Source organism: Oncorhynchus clarkii, chromosome 30 (assembly GCF_045791955.1).
Source record: "Oncorhynchus clarkii lewisi isolate Uvic-CL-2024 chromosome 30, UVic_Ocla_1.0, whole genome shotgun sequence".
NCBI classification, from domain to species: Eukaryota; Metazoa; Chordata; class Actinopteri; order Salmoniformes; family Salmonidae; genus Oncorhynchus; species Oncorhynchus clarkii.
This window is the reverse complement of record NC_092176.1, coordinates 36,036,890-36,056,580: the sequence shown is the minus strand read 5'-3', so window position 1 is coordinate 36,056,580 and position 19,691 is coordinate 36,036,890. Positions and strand designations below refer to the sequence as shown.

Below are 19,691 nucleotides of genomic sequence, written 5' to 3'. Positions count from 1 at the left end.
TGTTGTTGCGGACATTACTGTATTAGTATCTACTAGTGTTTTTTATTTATTTTTATTTTAGTATTTTTTTTGTATTTACTATAGTATTCTACAGTATACTTGAACATTCTATAGTAAGTACTGATTGTGATCGAGGGATACTAAAAGTGTGCAGTATAGTATTCTAAAGTATACTACAGTTCTGTGGTATTCAGTGGAGGTTGCTGAGGGGAGAACAACTCATAATAATGTCCGGAACGGAGCAAATGGAATGGCATCAAACACCAGGAAACCATGGAAACCATGTGTTTAATGTAGAATACCATTCCACTGATTCCGCTCCAGTCGTTACCACGAGCCCGTCCTCCCCAATGAAGGTGCCACCAGCCTCCTGTGGTGGTATTCTATAGCAAACTGTAATATTTTTTCATGTTGGTTAGCAGCAGAACCTCCAGACAGCGAGACAGACCTTACTACGTGCCTTGGACTTGATTACATAAGACAACACATTGCCAGAGTTATGTTGAAAGAACACTTGACCCCTAAGCCCTTAATGGAGTGGCCACTTGATGATGTGTTTGATAATGATCACTTGAGTCCGTTTTGGGCGAAATGAGAATTGAGTCGATGCGCACTTGCATCCCAACTGCCACAATATTCCAAAATGATGAACCCATTCACGAGCATCTTGTGTTCCGCTGTGACCTGTTCTGTAACATGATTCCCTAGGAAACAGTGCCAGACAGACACACACTCTGGTAATAGATAGTAAGAAAGTTGTAAAAACTAAACGTCGCCAGCTCACAGTGACTTGAAAAGCTTCAAGTTTTATTATCACGTGCACAAGAACAGTGAAATGCTTTTCTTGCAATCTCCAAACTCAACAATGCAGTAATATATATCAATGTAGCACTAAAAATAACATGAGGTAGAACAGAAACACACAACAAAATAAGAACACAAGAAAGTAAGAAGTTATATGCATGCTAAACGGATTAAGCTAATGTGCCCTGCTTGCTCAATGTGCCTGCTACTGCTATCTACTTCTAACTAGCTAGCTTTATTTAAGATAGTTCAGACTATTTTGAGGAAGTGTTAGAGGCTATGTTGTTGCTACGGTGACTCAGGAGGGACAAACAACATTAACTGCCAGGGTATGATATAGCGAACATAACACCCCCATATCGAACCACACCCCCAAGACTCAAATCCATTTTTTAATGAGCAGCAAAAAAACACATGGGTAATCAGTGTGTTCAGCCCCCCTTTATAACTAACTTAACCTATGACCTGAACCAGCATTACTGCCCCAAAGTGGCAAGAAGTAACAAGCTAAAAAACTATACAACACAAATGGCTCCTGGCCTCCGACACAGGATACTTTCTGTCCCCAACACTAAAACTATTTTTATTTTTTTTATAAAACTTTAACAAAATAAAACTAGTAAATCAGATCTGAGAACTAACTGAAATTAAACTGAATTTCAAATACAAATCTTAAAACTAATAGAAATAAAAACTAACATAAAAACACAAAACTATAATAACCTTGTGTGATACCAGTCATATCTGATCGAGCTTGAACACACTGTCTGTGGCCAAGGTTAAACCTAGGTCTTCTACATGTCAAAAGACTGTTAGCCCGCTGAGCTAGCTCAAGCCTAGGAATTAGCTTGGTAGCCAATGCACATTTTCAGGTCTCACTGGCAAGGTACACATCACGCAAGTGTGGCCCATGGTTCCAAACCTCCTCTTATTACACCTCGCCCCACTTTGACCTCGCAGAGACTCATCTCGATCACAGCACCAGTTTGCCTGACCGGGGATCGAACTCGGATCTCACAAGACTGTTTTCTAGCTCAACCAAAGCCTAGATATTGGCTTGGGAGCCAAAGAAAGTCTGAAGGTCTCAGGCAAGGTTATGCGAGTCTTGTTCCGAACAACGTCCAGACCATTATACACATGCACTATGGGGAAGTACAGTATCTGCCTGGTGCACAGATATTCCCATGAACACCCTGCCAAGACTCATCACTGCTGCCCTGGCCTATAGACACTGAGAGGGAGGCAGAGGGGAAAATGGGGGTCCAACCCGGGACCTAACTCGAGGACCTAATACTTCACTTTACTTTTTAAGCGTTTTGCATGGATTTCCTGCAACTCATCATGTTTTTATTAGACATACATTCCATGGACTGTCTAGTATTAAAGGTGTCATTCTAAATTCTAACACCAGATGTCAGTATCGCCTTATTGTTTATTTATTTCATTTTTCTCAATTGTGTCGCCTTAGTTTTTATGAACACTGCCAAGTGACACATTTGATCAGAATTTACATTTCTGTGACCGACTTTCATCCCTTTCAGAGGTCAATATTGTCCCAATGCACCATTGAACAATATACATAAAGCCCCAAAAAATAAATGTGGGTTTTCTCATTTTTAAAAATGCAATTAACCCCATGTTATTTTATTAATGTGGACTTGACTGAAACCTAATACAGTACCCAAGTATTCATTTTCGTTTTTAACATTGATATCCCTAGTTTTTCTATCCCCAAAGGTTGTCTGTTGATGATCCTTTATAGCCGATAACCGATACATTTTTGTTTCTCTCATCCACCTCCTGTCCTCGTCTGCTTTGACTCTGAACTCGATTGTTTCTCCTTGTAAACAGCACATACTAAAACGTCCAATATTGTCTAGAGTTAAATGACAATGGTCTTGACAACACGACATTTGATCAGTGCAATGTATTGATCATGATCAATAATCAACGGGCATGATCTAAACAACTGTGACACATACAGTGAATGTCGTTTTTTTGTTTGTTTAAACCATAACATTTATAGAGGCCAGAACTAAAGACAACTGCTGCTTGCCAGATAATCTACGAATTTATTTCCGCCTGTCAAACTAGCTGTCAGCGGCAAGGGGCCGTGCTCGTGCGGAGGAAAGGAGCGACTCGAGCCCTCATTCAGGAAGTCCTGACCAAACTTCAGAAAGTCAAGTTGTCTCTCGGAGTTGGACTAAATGTTATTGGAAACGTGGGATTCGTCAAAAGGAACAAGAACATCACTGGTCAGTTTTTAATTTGGTTTATTTATGATGAAGGTACAAATGTTAATGTTAGCTATTGCTGTCACAATTTCACGCTTCTAATTTGCTGGCCTTTATACACGAGAGACACTTCCTAGTACGCTGTCGTCATGTCTTCGTTTCCTTTAAGATGAAGTCGAAGTAACCCATGTTCCTGTGAAATGATTATTTCGTTGTCAAGATACCAGGAAGATACCAGGCTAACGTAGTTGTATTCTTTATTATGACTCATAGCATGATGACTACCGAAGTTGAGACTTGAACGCATTGTTGTTTTAACGTAACAGTCTCACTAGATAGGCAGTCAGTGAAGTGCGTAGGGTAGTTGAACTGTGCAAGCCAAATACTTGGTTGGTTACACCTGCTCGCAAAACAATTCTCTTCGTCGGTTTCATTGGAAATTGTTTATCATTCATACAGTGCTTTTAAATCGTTGAAAGTATTGCTTGGCAAATGAGGAACAGAGGACGTGTTTTCATAAGCACCGACCTGAGCTCATGGGTAAGTATTGCGAGCAAATGACAAGCCAGTTTGGTTCACCTCTTGTGTTAAATTATAAACTGAACCTCTCGATAAACAATGAGACATGTTTTTAAAACCTGTATGCAGTTGCTTCAAAGCCTTTCAACGTGGTTTAGCTGTCAATTTTGTGAATTGTCATTTTGTTTCAAGTGGTTTTACTTGATAATTGGCGAGTTGTCACTAGACGGCTGGAACTATAATGTAGCTAGCTACTGTCTGGCTGTGCCACAGACTGTTTTTCAGTGGATACATGTTGCGACTGAACGTTTTACAACCAGCTACTTACTGTATCATTTTTTGGACATTCTGCGATGGATGGATTGCCAGACATCGAAAACGATTGCATAGCTCAATGCACATGTTAAAATATGTAAATGAAACGAAATTTGCTTTAACTGCCCAGTAATTGACAGACAGAAATGACATTGTCACCCGAGTCTAACGTTAGTGCGTCTATTGTTTTTGTGCTCGAAGCAAATGTTGGTCTAGTGCACTACACACTGGTTAAACACCATTGACAGCTACCTTTAAAATGTTTTGTTTGATTTGCCGTCTATTGTCATTCATACAATGCTTTCAACGATAGCTTTACCACTGATATGCAGATATTTTGTTTCCTGTAATCTGCATAAAAGTAAATGTAGGTTAACATTACGCGCTTGAAATGTCTCATTAAAGGCTAAAATAGCAGCCAGTGGAACAGCCTACAACAACCAACCTGACTTCATGATGTCATCCTTTTATGTAGACAGCTTGAATAGGAAGCTAACAGACATGCTTGTAATGAACACATTTCTGCTTGTTCTGAACATGCAATATCTTGTAATTTCCCAAGATATTGCCTGAGCCATATGAAGTCGTTAGCTTCCATATTTAGCATATATTTGGTCTTCACACAGCTCTTGAATATTCTGTATCAGAGTTCTCTGTATAATGTGTACATTCATTTATCTCTCACTATAAACAAATATTTGCCCATTAGCAGCCAGTAGCTTGATTTTAAAGAAATAACTTTCATTGCTTAAGCCTCTGCTTCCCACATAACCTACAGTAACCTTATCAAGTCGGCCAGTCAGCTCATCAGTAAGTCTCAGGCTTTGAGTGGGAGGTAACTATGAACAGAAAGTTACACCGTGGCAGTCCAAGGCTACCAGTCCCTTAAGGTTGCCTGCGTCGCCTATCTAGCTGATAATACTCGTGTCTAAGCTAGTTAAGTTTTTTTTTTTTTAATATATTTTTTTATTGTATGATGAGGGACAATAGCCTGAAATGGTCGTGTGTGTGTGTGTGTGTGACCGAGGTCCAACGGAAGTTGCCCCTCCCTCCTCTGTTACCTTCACCCAGTTAGTTTAGCTTTTTTGTAGGATATTCAGACGTGACATCCTGTCTTCCTCCCAAATGGAACCCTATTCCCTATATAGTGCACTACTTTTTATCAGGGCTCTGGACAAAAGTAGTGCACTATATGGAATAGGGTGCCATTTGGGACATTCGCCGAGTGTCACTGACATCCTGTGCATCTGATCTGTTGGCGTGCTCAACGGTTGTGGTTTGTGTTTGTGAATAACCTATGCATGCATGTATGTGTGCATTGCATGTATCCCATAGGCCTTGGCTACATATATATCTTACATGTTCCTCTGCACGTGTAAAGTCCAATTAAAACTTGATATTTATCCTGTTTGTCTTCCCTGACTGACTCTATATTTTCTGTGTAGTTCTTCTTCTGTGAGTCTGCAACGTGTTTGACTGTAATGTGCAACTATATCTCTGCAAGTGTGAGGTGCGTTGATGGATGCGTGGGGTGAGGACACATCAACTGTGGCTGTCGGGGAGAGGGGGACATTCTGGGTCCTATGAGCACTGATCAAAATTTTTATTTTTTTACCTTTATTTAACTAGGCAAGTCAGTTAAGAACAAATTCTTATTTTCAATGACGGCCTAGGAACAGTGGGTTCCAGGCTGGCCCTGTTCAGGGGCAGCCGGGGGTTTGAACTTTTCAAACTTCCGGTTACTAGTCCAACGCTTTAACCACTAGGTTACCCTAGTGGTTAGGCTGCCCTAACATAAAGGGAATAGTGTGCCATTTGGGACACAGGAAAGCCCAGGCTCCAGCCCCCTCTACCAGGCAGGCAGGCCCAGGCTCCAGCCCCCTCTACCAGGCAGGCAGGCCCAGGCTCCAGCCCCCTCTTCCAGGCAGGCAGGCCCAGGCCCCAGCCCCCTCTACCAGGCAGGCAAGCCCAGGCCACAGCCCCCTCTACCAGGCAGGCAGGCCCAGGCTCCAGCCCCCTCTACCAGGCAGGCAGGCCCAGGCTCCAGCCCCCTCTACCAGGCAGGCAGGCCCAGGCTCCAGCCCCCTCTACCAGGCAGGCAGGCCCAGGCTCCAGCCCCCTCTACCAGGCAGGCAGGCCCAGGCTCCAGCCCCCTCTACCAGGCAGGCGGTAGGCTCAGGCTCCAGCCCCCTCTACCAGGCAGGCGGTAGGCTCAGGCTCCAGCCCCCTCTACCAGGCAGGCAGTAGGCTCAGGCTCCAGCCCCCTCTCCTAGGCAGGCAGGCCCAGGCTCCAGCCCCCTCTACCAGGGAGGCAGGCCCAAGCTCCAGCCCCCTCTACCAGGCAGGCAGGCCCAGGCTCCAGCCCCCTCTCCCAGGCAGGCAGGCCCAGGCTCCATCCCCCTCTCCCAGGCAGGCAGGCCCAGGCTCCTCCCCCTCTCCCAGGCAGACAGGCCCAGGCTCCATCCCTCTCTCCCAGGCAGGCAGGCCCAGGCTCCATCCCCCTCTCCCAGGCAGGCAGGCCCAGGCTCCATCCCCCTCTCCCAGGCAGGCAGGCCCAGGCTCCATCCCTCTCTCCCAGGCAGGCAGGCCCAGGCTCCATCCCTCTCTCCCAGGCAGGCAGGCCCAGGCTCCATCCCTCTCTCCCAGGCAGGCAGGCCCAGGCTCCATCCCTCTCTCCCAGGCAGGCAGGCCCAGGCTCCATCCCTCTCTCCCAGGCAGGCAGGCCCAGGCTCCATCCCTCTCTCCCAGGCAGGCAGGCCCAGGCTCCATCCCTCTCTCCCAGGCAGGCAGGCCCAGGCTCCATCCCTCTCTCCCAGGCAGGCAGGCCCAGGCTCCATCCCTCTCTCCCAGGCAGGCAGGCCCAGGCTCCATCCCTCTCTCCCAGGCAGGCAGGCCCAGGCTCCATCCCTCTCTCCCAGGCAGGCAGGCCCAGGCTCCATCCCTCTCTCCCAGGCAGGCAGGCCCAGGCTCCATCCCTCTCTCCCAGGCAGGCAGGCCCAGGCTCCATCCCTCTCTCCCAGGCAGGCAGGCCCAGGCTCCATCCCTCTCTCCCAGGCAGGCAGGCCCAGGCTCCATCCCTCTCTCCCAGGCAGGCAGGCCCAGGCTCCATCCCTCTCTCCCAGGCAGGCAGGCCCAGGCTCCATCCCTCTCTCCCAGGCAGGCAGGCCCAGGCTCCATCCCTCTCTCCCAGGCAGGCAGGCCCAGGCTCCATCCCTCTCTCCCAGGCAGGCAGGCCCAGGCTCCATCCCTCTCTCCCAGGCAGGCAGGCCCAGGCTCCATCCCTCTCTCCCAGGCAGGCAGGCCCAGGCTCCAGGCCTCTCTCCCAGGCAGGCAAGCCCAGGCTCCAGGCCTCTCTCCCAAGCAAGCAGGCCCAGGCTCCAGCCCTCTCTCGCAGTCAGGCAAGCCCAGGCTCCAGGCCTCTCTTGCAGGCAGGCAGGTAGGCAGGCAGGCCCAGGCTCCAGCCCTCTCTCCCAGGCAGGCAGGCCCAGTCTCCAGCCCCATCTCCCAGGCAGGCAGGCCCAGGATACAGCCCTCTCTCCCAGGCAGGCAGGCCCAGGCTCCAGCCCCCTCTACCATGCAGGCAGCCCCAGGCTCCAGCCCCCTCTACCATGCAGGCAGCCCCAGGCTCCAGCCCCCTCTACCATGCAGGCAGGCCCAGGCTCCAGCCCCCTCTACCAGGCAGGCAGGCCCAGGCTCCAGCCCCCTCTACCAGGCAGGCAGGCCCAGGCTCCAGCCCCCTCTACCAGGCAGGCAGGCCCAGGCTCCAGCCCCCTCTACCAGGCAGGCAGACCCAGGCTCCAGCCCCCTCTACCAGGCAGGCAGGCCCAGGCTCCAGCCCCCTCTACCAGGCAGGCAGGCCCAGGCTCCAGCCCCCTCTACCAGGCACGCAGGCCCAGGCTCCAGCCCCCTCTACCAGGCACGCAGGCCCAGGCTCCAGCCCCCTCTACCAGGCAGGCAGGCCCAGGCTCCAGCCCCCTCTACCAGGCAGGCAGGCCCAGTCTCCAGCCCCCTCTACCAGGCAGGCAGGCCCAGTCTCCAGCCCCCTCTACCAGGCAGGCAGGCCCAGGCTCCAGCCCCCTCTACCAGGCAGGCAGGCCCAGGCTCCAGCCCCCTCTACCAGGCAGGCAGGCCCAGGCTCCAGCCCCCTCTACCAGGCAGGCAGGCAGGCCCAGGCTCCAGCCCCCTCTACCAGGCAGGCAGGCAGGCCCAGGCTCCAGCCCCCTCTCCTGCAACAGAAGCGCTCTCGCAGGCAGGCAGGCCCAACATAGGGGAGGTGTAAACCCTGGCAACAGGCTTAATCACTACACACTGACTGCTCTGTAAAGGGCTTTGGATAATCTGGGTGTGAATAAAGTTTCAGATATGAAGGAGAATTGAGAGGGAAAGGGCATTTCCATTGCAGCTGTTCTTTTTACTCTTGTCTCTCTTCTTAAGGACTAGTCTGGGCTATTATGTTTACTACTCGCTCTCCTTCAATTCTTCCAAGCAGAGGAAGGAGGAAGATGAGGCCTTAAGGAAGGAGTGTGTAATGTCTGTTTCCCCTCAACAATGAACTGTGTTCCATGACACACCTGTACATTCTGTTCTTTGCTCTAAGTCTAAGGACATTAATTCTAAGAACGAGGAAATGTATTAAGATTGGAATTACATTGAGGAATTACAGTTGGCTCCAAATGTATTGGGACAGTGACACGTTATTTTTTGTTTTATTTTGGCTCTACTCCAGCACTTTGGATTCGAAATGATACAATGTCTGAGGTTAAAGTGCAGACTGTCAGCTTTTATTTGACGGTGTATTTTCATCCATATCAGATGAACCGTTTAGAAATTACAGCACTTTCTGTACATAATCATCCCTATTTAAAATAGTCAAGTTTTGTATTTGGTCCCATATTCATTGCACTCAATGACTACATCTTGGATTCAGTTGCTGCTTTTTGTTCTTTTCTTGGTTGTGTTTCAGATTATTTTGTTTCCAAATAGAAATGAATGGTAACTAAAGGATTGTCATTTTGGAGTCACTTTTTATTGTAAATTAATATAGCATATGTTAATAACACTTATACATTAATGTGGATGCTACCATGATAACGGATAGTCCTGAATGAATTGTGAATAATGATGTTTGAGAAAATTAGACGCACAAATATCATACCCCCAAGACATGCTAACCTCTCACCATTACAATAATGGGGGAGGGGAGCATTTTTTGGGGGGTATAATATTTTCACTCTAACTTTCTCTTTTATTTACGATTCATTCAGAATTATCCGTAATCATGGTAGCATCCACATGAATGTAGAATTGTTTAGAAACATATCATATTCTTATTTGTAATGAAAGTGACCCCAAGATTGTCCCAATGCTTTTGGTCGGTTCACCCGACATGGATGAAAATACCCTCAAATTAAAGATGAAAGGCAGCTCTTTGACTTCATAGTCATGGTATCATTTCAAATCCGATTATTGGAGTACAGGGCCAAACAACAACAACGTGTCACTGTCCCAGTACTTTTGGTGCTCAATGTTGACATGGAGAAACACCACTTACGTCAGGTGTACAATAAGCTTAGAGACACAGAGCATTTTGTCACATGCGCTGAATACAGCTGGTGTATACTTTACCTTGAAACGCTTGCTTACGAGCCTTTCCCAAAGATGCAGAGTTTCAAAGTAGTAACATGAGGAGTAAAATGAATTTGATATTTATACATACCTTTTATACACCATTTACCATTTATACACACTACCGTTCAAAAGTTTAGTCACTTAGAAATGTCCTTGTTTTTTTAAAAGAAAAGCTATTTTTGTCCATTAAAATAACATCAAATTGATAAGAAATACAGTGTAGACATTGTTACTGTTGTAAATGACTATTGTAGCTGGAAATGGCTGATTTTTAAATTGTTATGGAATATCTACATAGGCGTACAGAGGCCCATTATCAGCAACCATCACTACTGTGTTCCAATGGCACGTTGTGTTAGCTACTCCAAGTGTATCATTTTAAAAGGCTAATTGATCATTAGAAAACCCTTTTTGCATTTATGTTAGCACAGCTGAAAACTGTTGTCTGATTAAAGAAGCAATACAACTGGCCTTCTTTAGACTAGTTGAGTATCTGGAGCATCAGCATTTGTGGGTTTGATTACAGGCTCAAAATGGCCGCTCCAGATACTCAACAAGTCTAAAGGCCAGTTTTTTTTATTGCTTCTTTAATCAGACAACAGTTTTCACCTGTGCTAACATAAATGCAAAAAGGGTTTTCTAATGATCAATTAAATCAAATAAAATGTATTTATATAGCCCTTCGTACATCAGCTGATATCTCAAAGTGCTGTACAGAAACCCAGCCTAAAGCCCCAAAAAGCAAGCAATGCAGGTGTAGAAGCACGGTGGCTAGGAAAAACTCCCTAGAAAGGCCAAAACCTAGGAAGAAACCTAGAGAGGAACCAGGCTATGTGGGGTGGCCAGTCCTTTTTAAAATTATAAACTTGGATTGTCTAACACAACGTGCCATTGGAACACAGGAGAAATGGTTGCTGATAATGGGCCTATGCAGAAATGTCATAAAAAATCAGCCGTTTCCAGCTACAATAGTCGTTTACAACATTAACAATGTCTACACTGTATTTCTGATCAATTTGATATTTTAATGGACAAAAAAATCTGCTTTTCTTTCAAAAACAAGGACATTTCTAAGTGATCCCAAATGGGGGTGTACACATGAATGTATGTATTGTATATATCATTGAATAGGACCTACTAGGCAACAGTGTGGTACTCTGCAGCAGAGTTGTAGTACTCAAGGCCACATATTGAGTGTCTCTGTCTTGGTGTCAAACATTTGTACTCGGTCTTGCCTTGGACAATTTCTTCCCAAGACCAGCGGAGTAAAAAAAACAACTTATCAGCTTCCATTTAGTCAGTGCATAAAACCGCTTCACAAGGTCAGATGTATACAATTCTTTCTTGAAACATTATTACAGTCTTAACAGCCTTTTTATCTATTATAGACATGTTAGTACAGTGGGTGACCCTAGAGGCCTTTGGTGGGTGACCCTGGAAGGCCTTTGGTGGGTGACCCTGGAAGGCCTTTGGTGGGTGACCCTGGAAGGCCTTTGGTGGGTGACCCTGGAAGGCCTTTGGTGGGTGACCCTGGAAGGCCTTTGGTGGGTGACCCTGGAAGGCCTTTGGTGGGTGACCCTGGAAGGCCTTTGGTGGGTGACCGGATCATTGAAAGGACAGCAACTGTAATACCAGCACTCTTTTTTAGAAATATGCACTTTCTGTAAATTAAGGGTCAGTGTTGTAGTGGAAGCTATGTGCCGGTATAAACCGTATACCCACGTTTTAGTGTTTTTTTTCCTTCAGTGGGCATTGCGTGTACTCACTTAATCCTTACTGATGTGTTTTTCTTTTTTTAAAGTTGAACCTTTATTTAACTAGGCAAGTCCGTTAAGATCAAATTCTTATTTACAATGACGGCCAAACCCAGGCGATGCTGGGCCAATTGTGCGTCGCCCTATGGGACTCCCAATCACGGCCAGTTGTGATTCATCCTGGAATCAAACCAGGATGTCTGTAGTGACGCCTCTTGCGCTGAGATGCAGTGCCTTAGACCGCTGCGCCACTCGGGAGCAAAATAATGTAGTGGTGTATACGATTTAACAATGATATAGTACAATAGAGAAGTCATGCACAAAGTAGCCTGCACAATTTGTAAAGTACGTGAAATATATTGACGTGTGCTGCACACAGCCCAGTTTCAGAGGAATATTATCTGCACTAGAGTTGGACCAATTAATCGGAAATCGGTATTTTTGGGTGCCGATTTGCCCATTTCATTTTTATTTTTTATACATTTATTTAACTAGGCAAGTCAGTTAAGAACACTCTTATTTTCAATGACGGCCTAGGAACGGTGGGTTAACTGCCTCGTTCAGGGGCAGAACGACAGATTTTCACCTTGTCAGCTCGGGGGATCCAATCTTGCAACCTTACAGTTAACTAGTCCAACGCAATAACAACCTGCCTCTCTCTCGTTGCACTCCACGAGGAGACTGCCTGTTACGCAAATGCAGTAAGCCAAGGTAAGTTGCTAGCTAGCATTAAACTTATCTTATGAAAAACAATCAATCATAATCACTAGTTAACTACACATGGTTGATGATATTACTAGATATTATCTAGCGTGTCCTGCGTTGCATATAATCTGACTGAGCATACAAGTATCTGACTGAGCGGTGGTAGGCAGAAGCAGGCGCGTAAACATTCATTCAAACAGCACTTTTGTGCGTTTTGCCAGCAGCTCTTCGTTGTGCGTCAAGCATTGCGCTGTTTATGACTTCAAGCCTATCAACTCCCGAGATGAGGCTGGTGTAACCGAAGTGAAATGGCTAGCTAGTTAGCACGCGCTAATAGCGTTTCAAACGTCACTCGCTCTGAGCCTTCTAGTAGATGTTCCCCTTGCTCTGCATGGGTAACGCTGCTTCGATGGTGGCTGTCGTTGTGTTGCTGGTTCGAGCCCAAGGAGGAGCAAGGAGAGGGACGGAAGCTTTACTGTTACACTGGCAATACTAAAGTGCCCATAAGAACATCCAATAGTCAAAGGTTAATGAAATACAAATGGTATAGAGGGATATAGTCCTATAATTCCTATAATAACTACAACCTAAAACTTCTTAACTGGGAATATTGAAGACTCATGTTAAAAGGAACCACCAGCTTTCATATGTTCTCATGTTCTGAGCAAGGAACTGAAACGTTAGCTTTCTTACATTTACTTTCTTCTCCAACACTTGAATTATTTAAACCAAATTGAACGTTTCATTATTTACTTGAGGCTAAATTGATTTTATTGATGTATTATATTAAGTTAAAATAAGTGTTCATTCAGTATTGTTGTAATTGTCATTATTACAAATAAATAAAATAAAAAATAGACTGATTTTAATCGGTATAGGCTTTTTTGGTCCTCCAACAATCGGTATCGGCGTTGAACAATCATAATCGGTCAACCTCTAATCTGCACGCTGCAGGAGTGTGCAGCTCTCAACTGGTTTTGGCATGGAGTAGCTCACAGAAGAATGACATCGGGAGCCGGTAGGGAAGACAAGTTGAAATATCTTCCAGTAAATGCTAACTAAGGCAACGATGGGTATGCAAACCAGGTATTGTAAAAAGTTTAGCCCAAAGTATTGTTTAGTAGGCTGTTTGTGATGCGCAATTGTCGTCATGCACTGTTTGCATCAGGGGGGTAGACCGAGGACCACCCACTGGGGAGCCAGGCCCTGACAGGCCCACCCAATCAGATTGATGTTTAAGCATTGTTGAGGACGATCACATTGTTTTACATTTTTTCTTAAAAAATAAAAAAAAAGTGAAAATCAGAAGAATCTATAGAAAAACAGGATCTTTCCCACATGGTGCCTTTCCTTCGCTGGGTGGGCTGTTTGGAGACTTTTGGGGAATTTGAGGCTACCCACTTCTCCAGGCACCACTGCATAGGGCCGATGGAAAGACAGCAGTCACACACAGCATGATGTTAAAGGATAAGCAGTCCATAAACTCGGACATAATAAGCCAGTAGGTCCCAATCATAAGAATAAAAAAACACAACCTTTTAAGCATTTCCCAATCAAAATGTACAACTTCCCCATTGCAAAAAACATTTCAACGTTTTGCACACACAGTAACCAGTGACCTTTAAGTTTAAAGTGGAACTGACACCGTTTTAATTAATTTGCAGATATGAAACAGACTATCACTCAAAAATATACAAAACCAACTTTGAGGTTTTAAAAAGAGATTATATTTAACTCAACGTTCCATTACCTACACTCAGGCATTGCTGGAAGAATAGATGGATGCAGTATAATGCATCATTAATATAATTAACCAATACATTTCTTGGGAGTCCAAAAACTATGACTATCAGGTTGTAAATCACAGCTGGCCTGGTACATTGTTTGCAGCCTCCATTCGGGCTGCACTGTTTCAATTTAATTCATTCAATATTCTGGACAACGGACAAATGTAACTAATGCTGGGAATGTCAATACAGTAAAACTAGCATTAAACGCAAGTCAGTCATAGCGTGGCTAATAGGCTAACCTTTCTATTTATGTAGCAAGCTAAAAACACGGAGCCCAACGTTAGCTAGCTAATTGGAGTGTGTGAGTGACTGACTGTTCCATCAAATAGTTTTTCATTGGCTATACACGGTTGATGTGCATAACTGAGGGAGAGAGAGCCTACCCTTTTCATGATTGTTTGATCAATAGGATATATTTGCAGAAATTCATTCAGGTGTATTTAGTGGCTTTTGGTGAATGTGTCCTAATGATCTAAAGTTGCACTGTTGCTACTTCCTGTAAACACACAGTCCAGTTCAAAGTGAATGATGGCAGGCCCGTGTGGCCAATGGCTTGTTTGTATTAAGGTCTACCGTAGCTCTGATTGGCTATAGCGCACCGGGCTGTGGAGACTCCGTTCCTGGACAAGACCGATGTTTTATTCAGTTTTATTTACTGCAGTGTCTATTGATTGTCCAAACATATGTCTGTTTTCCACTCTATATTGCTATAGAATTTTCACAAGCCTTAGTATATACATAATTCCCAAACATTCTAAGAGTTTATGTAAACGTGAAAAGTGGATTAAGTGGTAACTTGTCAGGAAATTATTTTTAAAGTGTCCTTCCCGGGGGTATATATGAACAGATTTGAATAAGATTTAATTTTGCTAAAATTCTGTCAGTTCCACTTTAAGTGCAACAATGTTTCACACAAGTTATTGTCAGAGACGGCTATCAGGAAGCATGCTGCAATAACTAACACAGTTCCACTCACCAGATGATAATCATTTGAAACTTAACTTCTTGTTGAAAGTTATTCTTAAAGGGAGAAGCTAACAAATTAGCAGCAACATTCTCTTTGATAAAACCAACAACAACAACATTGTTAGCTAGCTAGACCGTGGGAAAACTACTGCTCGCTATTGCACAGTGTTGGCCTTCAAAAAGGCAGAAGTTTCCATAGGTTTTTGTAAAAACGGTCCCACCCATTAAGGTCCCACCCAATGTGATTGGTTGATTCCACTTTAACTCCAAAATGTTGCCCTAATACAGTTGAATGACAGATGCCTTTTATCTAGCTTCTGATGGCCTAGCCAATGGCTGACTTAGCTACTTTAGCTAGATTTATCTCCCCAGAGACCAGCAAAGAAAAATCGTGATTTAACTCTTTTCTTTCCAACAAAAACTGAAGAGATTAAATCAGAACATTATTATATTATAATCATTGTTTTCTAAATCCTTCGCCCTTCTCTGAAGGTATAGAAGGCCAGGCCCATTCTTCCCCACTGTGTTTGGGTTAGTAATCATTTGTAGTGGCTGTATCTTCTTGCAGCATGCATTTCTTTTCTCTCTTCACTATTCTAAATGTCTAAAGAATCCAGATGTTGTTCAGAAATATGAACACAGAAATACTAGACATTTTCAACTCTAATGGTGGTGATTTGACAATTACAATGATGGTCTTGAATTGGACTTGCATTTGTCTCAGTCTTGACTCGTTCTCGGACCCCTTGTTCCCCTCCCGGTCTTGACTTGGTCTCTGTCTCACCCCCTCCTGTCTTGGTCTTGACTCGATTTGCTCCGGTCTTGGTCTTGAATCGGTCTTACTTTAGGTGGTCTCCAACACAGCACTGCTGTACACTCTGTTATCATTAATAAAGTGAAATGTAGATTGGACATCACTTGTTGTCAGGTGTACAATAGGTCCATAGACATAGCTTTCATCATTGAATAGGCCAAAATACTGTACAGGTTTTTTGCCAAAACAAAGGAAACACCACTATAAAGTGTCTGAATTGGGCCACCACAAGCTGCCAGCACAGCTTCAATGGGACTTGGCATAGAGTCCAATCAATCAAATGTATTTATAAAACCTTCTTACATCAGCTGATGTCACAAAGTGCTGTACAGAAACCCATCCTAAAACTCCAAACAGCAAGCAATGCAGGTGTAGAAGCACGGTGACTAGGAAAAACTCCCTAGAAAGGCCAGAACCTAGGAAGAAACCTAGAGAGGAACCAACTATGAGGGGTGGCCAGTCCTCTTCTGGCTGTGCCAGGTGGAGATTATAACAGAACATGGCCATGATGTTCAAATGTTCATAGGTGACCAGCAGGGTCAAATAATAATCAGTGGTTGTAGAGGGTGCAACAGGTCAGCACCTCAGGAGTAAATGTCAGTTGGCTTTTCATAGCCGATCATTCAGAGTATCTACAAGTGTGTGGAACAAATTTTGGGTGTTTTGTTGATGGTGGTGGAAAACGCTTTCTCCTGCACCTTTCTAGAATCAATTGACCTTTCACTAAGCCCTGTCCCAGAATTTTGGGCAACCAATTGCACCGCTTCAATAGATGGCAACTGGCCGCATTTAGAGCTCATGAAAGCCAGTGTGGGCTATGGCAAAAACCAGAGTTGAGCTCAGGGTAAATTGGTTTGAGATCTGGTGACTGACACATGCGCGCACACACAGCTACCCACCCACCTGTTAAACCCTCTGCTCTTTTGAGACCCCTCTTTCAAAGTCACTGAGATCTCTTCTTCAAGCCATGGTAGCTAAAATAATGGGCAACTGGGCATTTTATACATGACCCTAAGCATGATGGGATGTCAAAGTACCTGCTTTCAATATACTTTATATCCCTCATTTACTCGTGTTTCCTTTTATTCTGGTAGTTACCTGTATTTGAATTGTATACTCTCTCTCTTACTAGCTTATGTCCATCACTTTTAGTCTCGCTGACTAGTCCTGAATAGGCTAATTTAAGAGCAGCGAGCAGTCAGCCACTGAGCAGATGAGCGGAGCTAGAAAGGCCAGCTTGTGGCCTGAGAAGACCTGGGCCCATGCTAATTAGCACTGATAACATCACTCCAAGGACTCCATCCTCTCACACACACTCTCTCTGCCTTTCTCCATCTCTCTCTACTAGGGCTGACTCCATTTAGTCGACTGGTCGTTTATTTGGTCGATAGGCTGTTGGTCGACCGAGATTTCTTTAGTCGAGCAGTAGCATATATATATATATATATATATCTCTCTCTCATGGTGTACAAGACACCTGATTTCGTGCCTGTCTGAGTGCCTGTCTGAGTGGACAGATCAGTTGTGAAGGCCGTGTGTATGGCACAGTCATCACTCGAAGATGTTTGCTACTGAAATTGTAGATGGTTATATTATGTAAGAAAAATGGTGCAGCACAAATAAAACAAATATTTTATAACAAATGCGTGTTCTCGCCCGTGTGGATAGTGGTTGCTTTCCGCGGTTCTGAAACGCATCAGTGCTCTGTTGAATTGGCGTCTTTCCTAGACCATGGTGCTATGTGCATAATAAATCAATTTTTATTTGTCACATGCTTACTTACAAGCCCTTAACCAACAATGCAGTTTTAAGAAAAATAAGTGTTCTGTAAAAAATAGATGAGTAAGAAATAAAAATAATTAAAGAGCAGCAGTAAAATAACAATAGCGAGGCTATATACAGGGGAGGGGGTACAGAGTCAATGTGCGGGGGTACAGGTTAGTCACGGTAATTTAGGTAATATGTACATATAAAGGGACTATGCATAAATAATAAACAGAGAGTAGCAGCAGCATAAAGGAGGGGGACAATGCAAATAGTCCGGGTAGCCATCTGATTATCTGTTCAGCAGTCTTATGGCTTGGTGTTCGAAGCTGTTAAGAAGCCTTTTGGGTCTACACTTGGCGCTCCTTTACTACCGTACGGCAAGCGGTAGAGAGAACAGTCTATGACTAGGGTGGCTGGAGTCTTTGACAATTTAATAGCGAAGTTAACCAGCATATTGTCGTTGAGAACAATGCGGCGGAGGCTGCAGCGGAGTTAGGAGGTGAGAAAACAGCCCTAGCCTTAATTGTCTAAGAAAATTGAGAGGATTTTAGTAATCTATACAGCACCTGTTTGAGACACTATGCACTCAGTGCTTTCTCCTTACCTTCTTTTTCTTGATCTCCAGTATTTTTCGCAACTAGTCAAATGTATTCCACACGTCTGACTTCCCCTTTACCTCCTGAGCAACCAGTAAACATTCCCCCGTTGTCGAGTTTATTTATTTGCTACATCCGTTTTGCTGTCACATGTTACGGTGTTCAGAGTTTGTTATAACCAATTTAATTATGTGATTATGAGGCACTATTGGTCATGTGTATGCAATGCTCACATGTGTCACGTAAAGAGAGCAAGGGTTGAGGGAATAGGAATTTTTATTTTTTCCCTAAACAAATGATAGATTTTGGGAACAACATTTCAGTCAGAAATGGTTGTAACTATGTTGCAGCTTCAGCAACATAGACAGTGCGATACACACTATTGATGTTCTGTGGTGGTAGCTGCAGCACAGCGCAGCAAGTTTGGCAGATGACCACATTTTAACACAGAGCAGCAAGTTTGAGCCAGGCCCAGCACAATTTAAATCAATTACGGTCGGACTCCCTCTAGTCATTTGTGTGCCTTAATTATTTAATCAAACAGTTCACTTAAAGCATCAGACAAGCGCAGTGCATATAGTTGATTTGATTACAACACATAGGATATGTCTGTATATGGAAAAATACACGTTTGAGCATTTTGCCCAATCTCACACTCATCTTCTCTTTCTCTCACCTCTCACCTCTCGTTCTCTCTTTCTTACTACCTCTATGCTTCCCCTCATCTTGGCTGGTTTATTTTTGTATAATGGCTTCTGCTGTGTGTTTGTGATGCGTCTGAGGGCCAATCATGTGCATGTTTGTCTTGGAGACAAAGACATGCCATGATGGAATGTCCCAGTACACACTGGGCCTCATGTATCAACCGGGAGCAGCACACACTTTTGTGTGCAAGTCATTAGTATAAGAAATGGTACGTATATGTTGATTTATGCAATATTTTAGAGCATGAAGATGAAACTGTAAAATGACTGGCATACCTTGCCCATAAAATGACATCCGGTGTACTTCCTGTATAAAGGGCCCTGTTGGTGGCAAGGTCAATCCTTTGCTCTCTCTCCCTGCCAGGCTATTTAAATATCCTCCTCCCCCTCTTCTGGTCCTACACAACTCCCTCCAGCCTCTCAGCTCCTCGCCCTCTTCTTCTGGTCCTGCACAACACAACTCCCTCCAGCCTCTCAGCTCCTCGCCCTCTTATTCTGGTCCTGCACAACACAACTCCCTCCAGCCTCTCAGCTCCTCGCCCTCTTCTTCTGGTCCTGCACAACACAACTCCCTCCAGCCTCTCAGCTCCTCGCCCTCTTCTTCTGGTCCTGCACAACACAACTCCCTCCAGCCTCTCAGCTCCTCGCCCTCTTCTTCTGGTCCTGCACAACACAACTCCCTCCAGCCTCTCAGCTCCTCGCCCTCTTCTTCTGGTCCTGCACAACACAACTCCCTCCAGCCTCTCAGCTCCTCGCCCTCTTCTTCTGGTCCTGCACAACACAACTCCCTCCAGCCTCTCAGCTCCTCGCCCTCTTCTTCTGGTCCTGCACAACACAACTCCCTCCAGCCTCTCAGCTCCTCGCCCTCTTCTTCTGGTCCTGCACAACACAACTCCCTCTCAGCTGAAAGCCTTCAACTTGTTTTTCTTCTTCCCTTTTTTGTCTCTCGCTCTCTGTCGCTCCGTCTCTCACTCTCCGCCCCCTCATCCCTCCTGCCACGTTAGAGAAGACTTACTTTTGAATAAGATATTAAGGGGATGGATAGGAGAGAGCGAGAATTATCAGTTCTAACCGGTGATGCTGCTGGTTTATATA

General features: G+C 44.8%; 1 protein-coding gene across 5 annotated transcripts in view; it reads left to right on the top strand.

Annotated features, from left to right (window-relative positions):
- The first annotated feature begins 2,655 nt into the window (after nt 1-2,655).
- Nucleotides 2,656-19,691, top strand: part of LOC139389296 (serine/threonine-protein kinase TAO3-like) — a 137,777-nt gene continuing 120,741 nt past the window's right edge. Inside the window, exon 1 of one of the 5 annotated variants that reach the window (XM_071135896.1) lies at nt 2,656-3,059. The gene's annotated coding sequence lies outside the window, so the exon portion shown is untranslated. Of the gene's footprint in view, nt 3,060-3,178; nt 3,579-19,691 lie in introns of those variants that run through there. The other 4 variants (XM_071135895.1, XM_071135899.1, XM_071135898.1 and 1 more) reach the window with 4 other exon arrangements.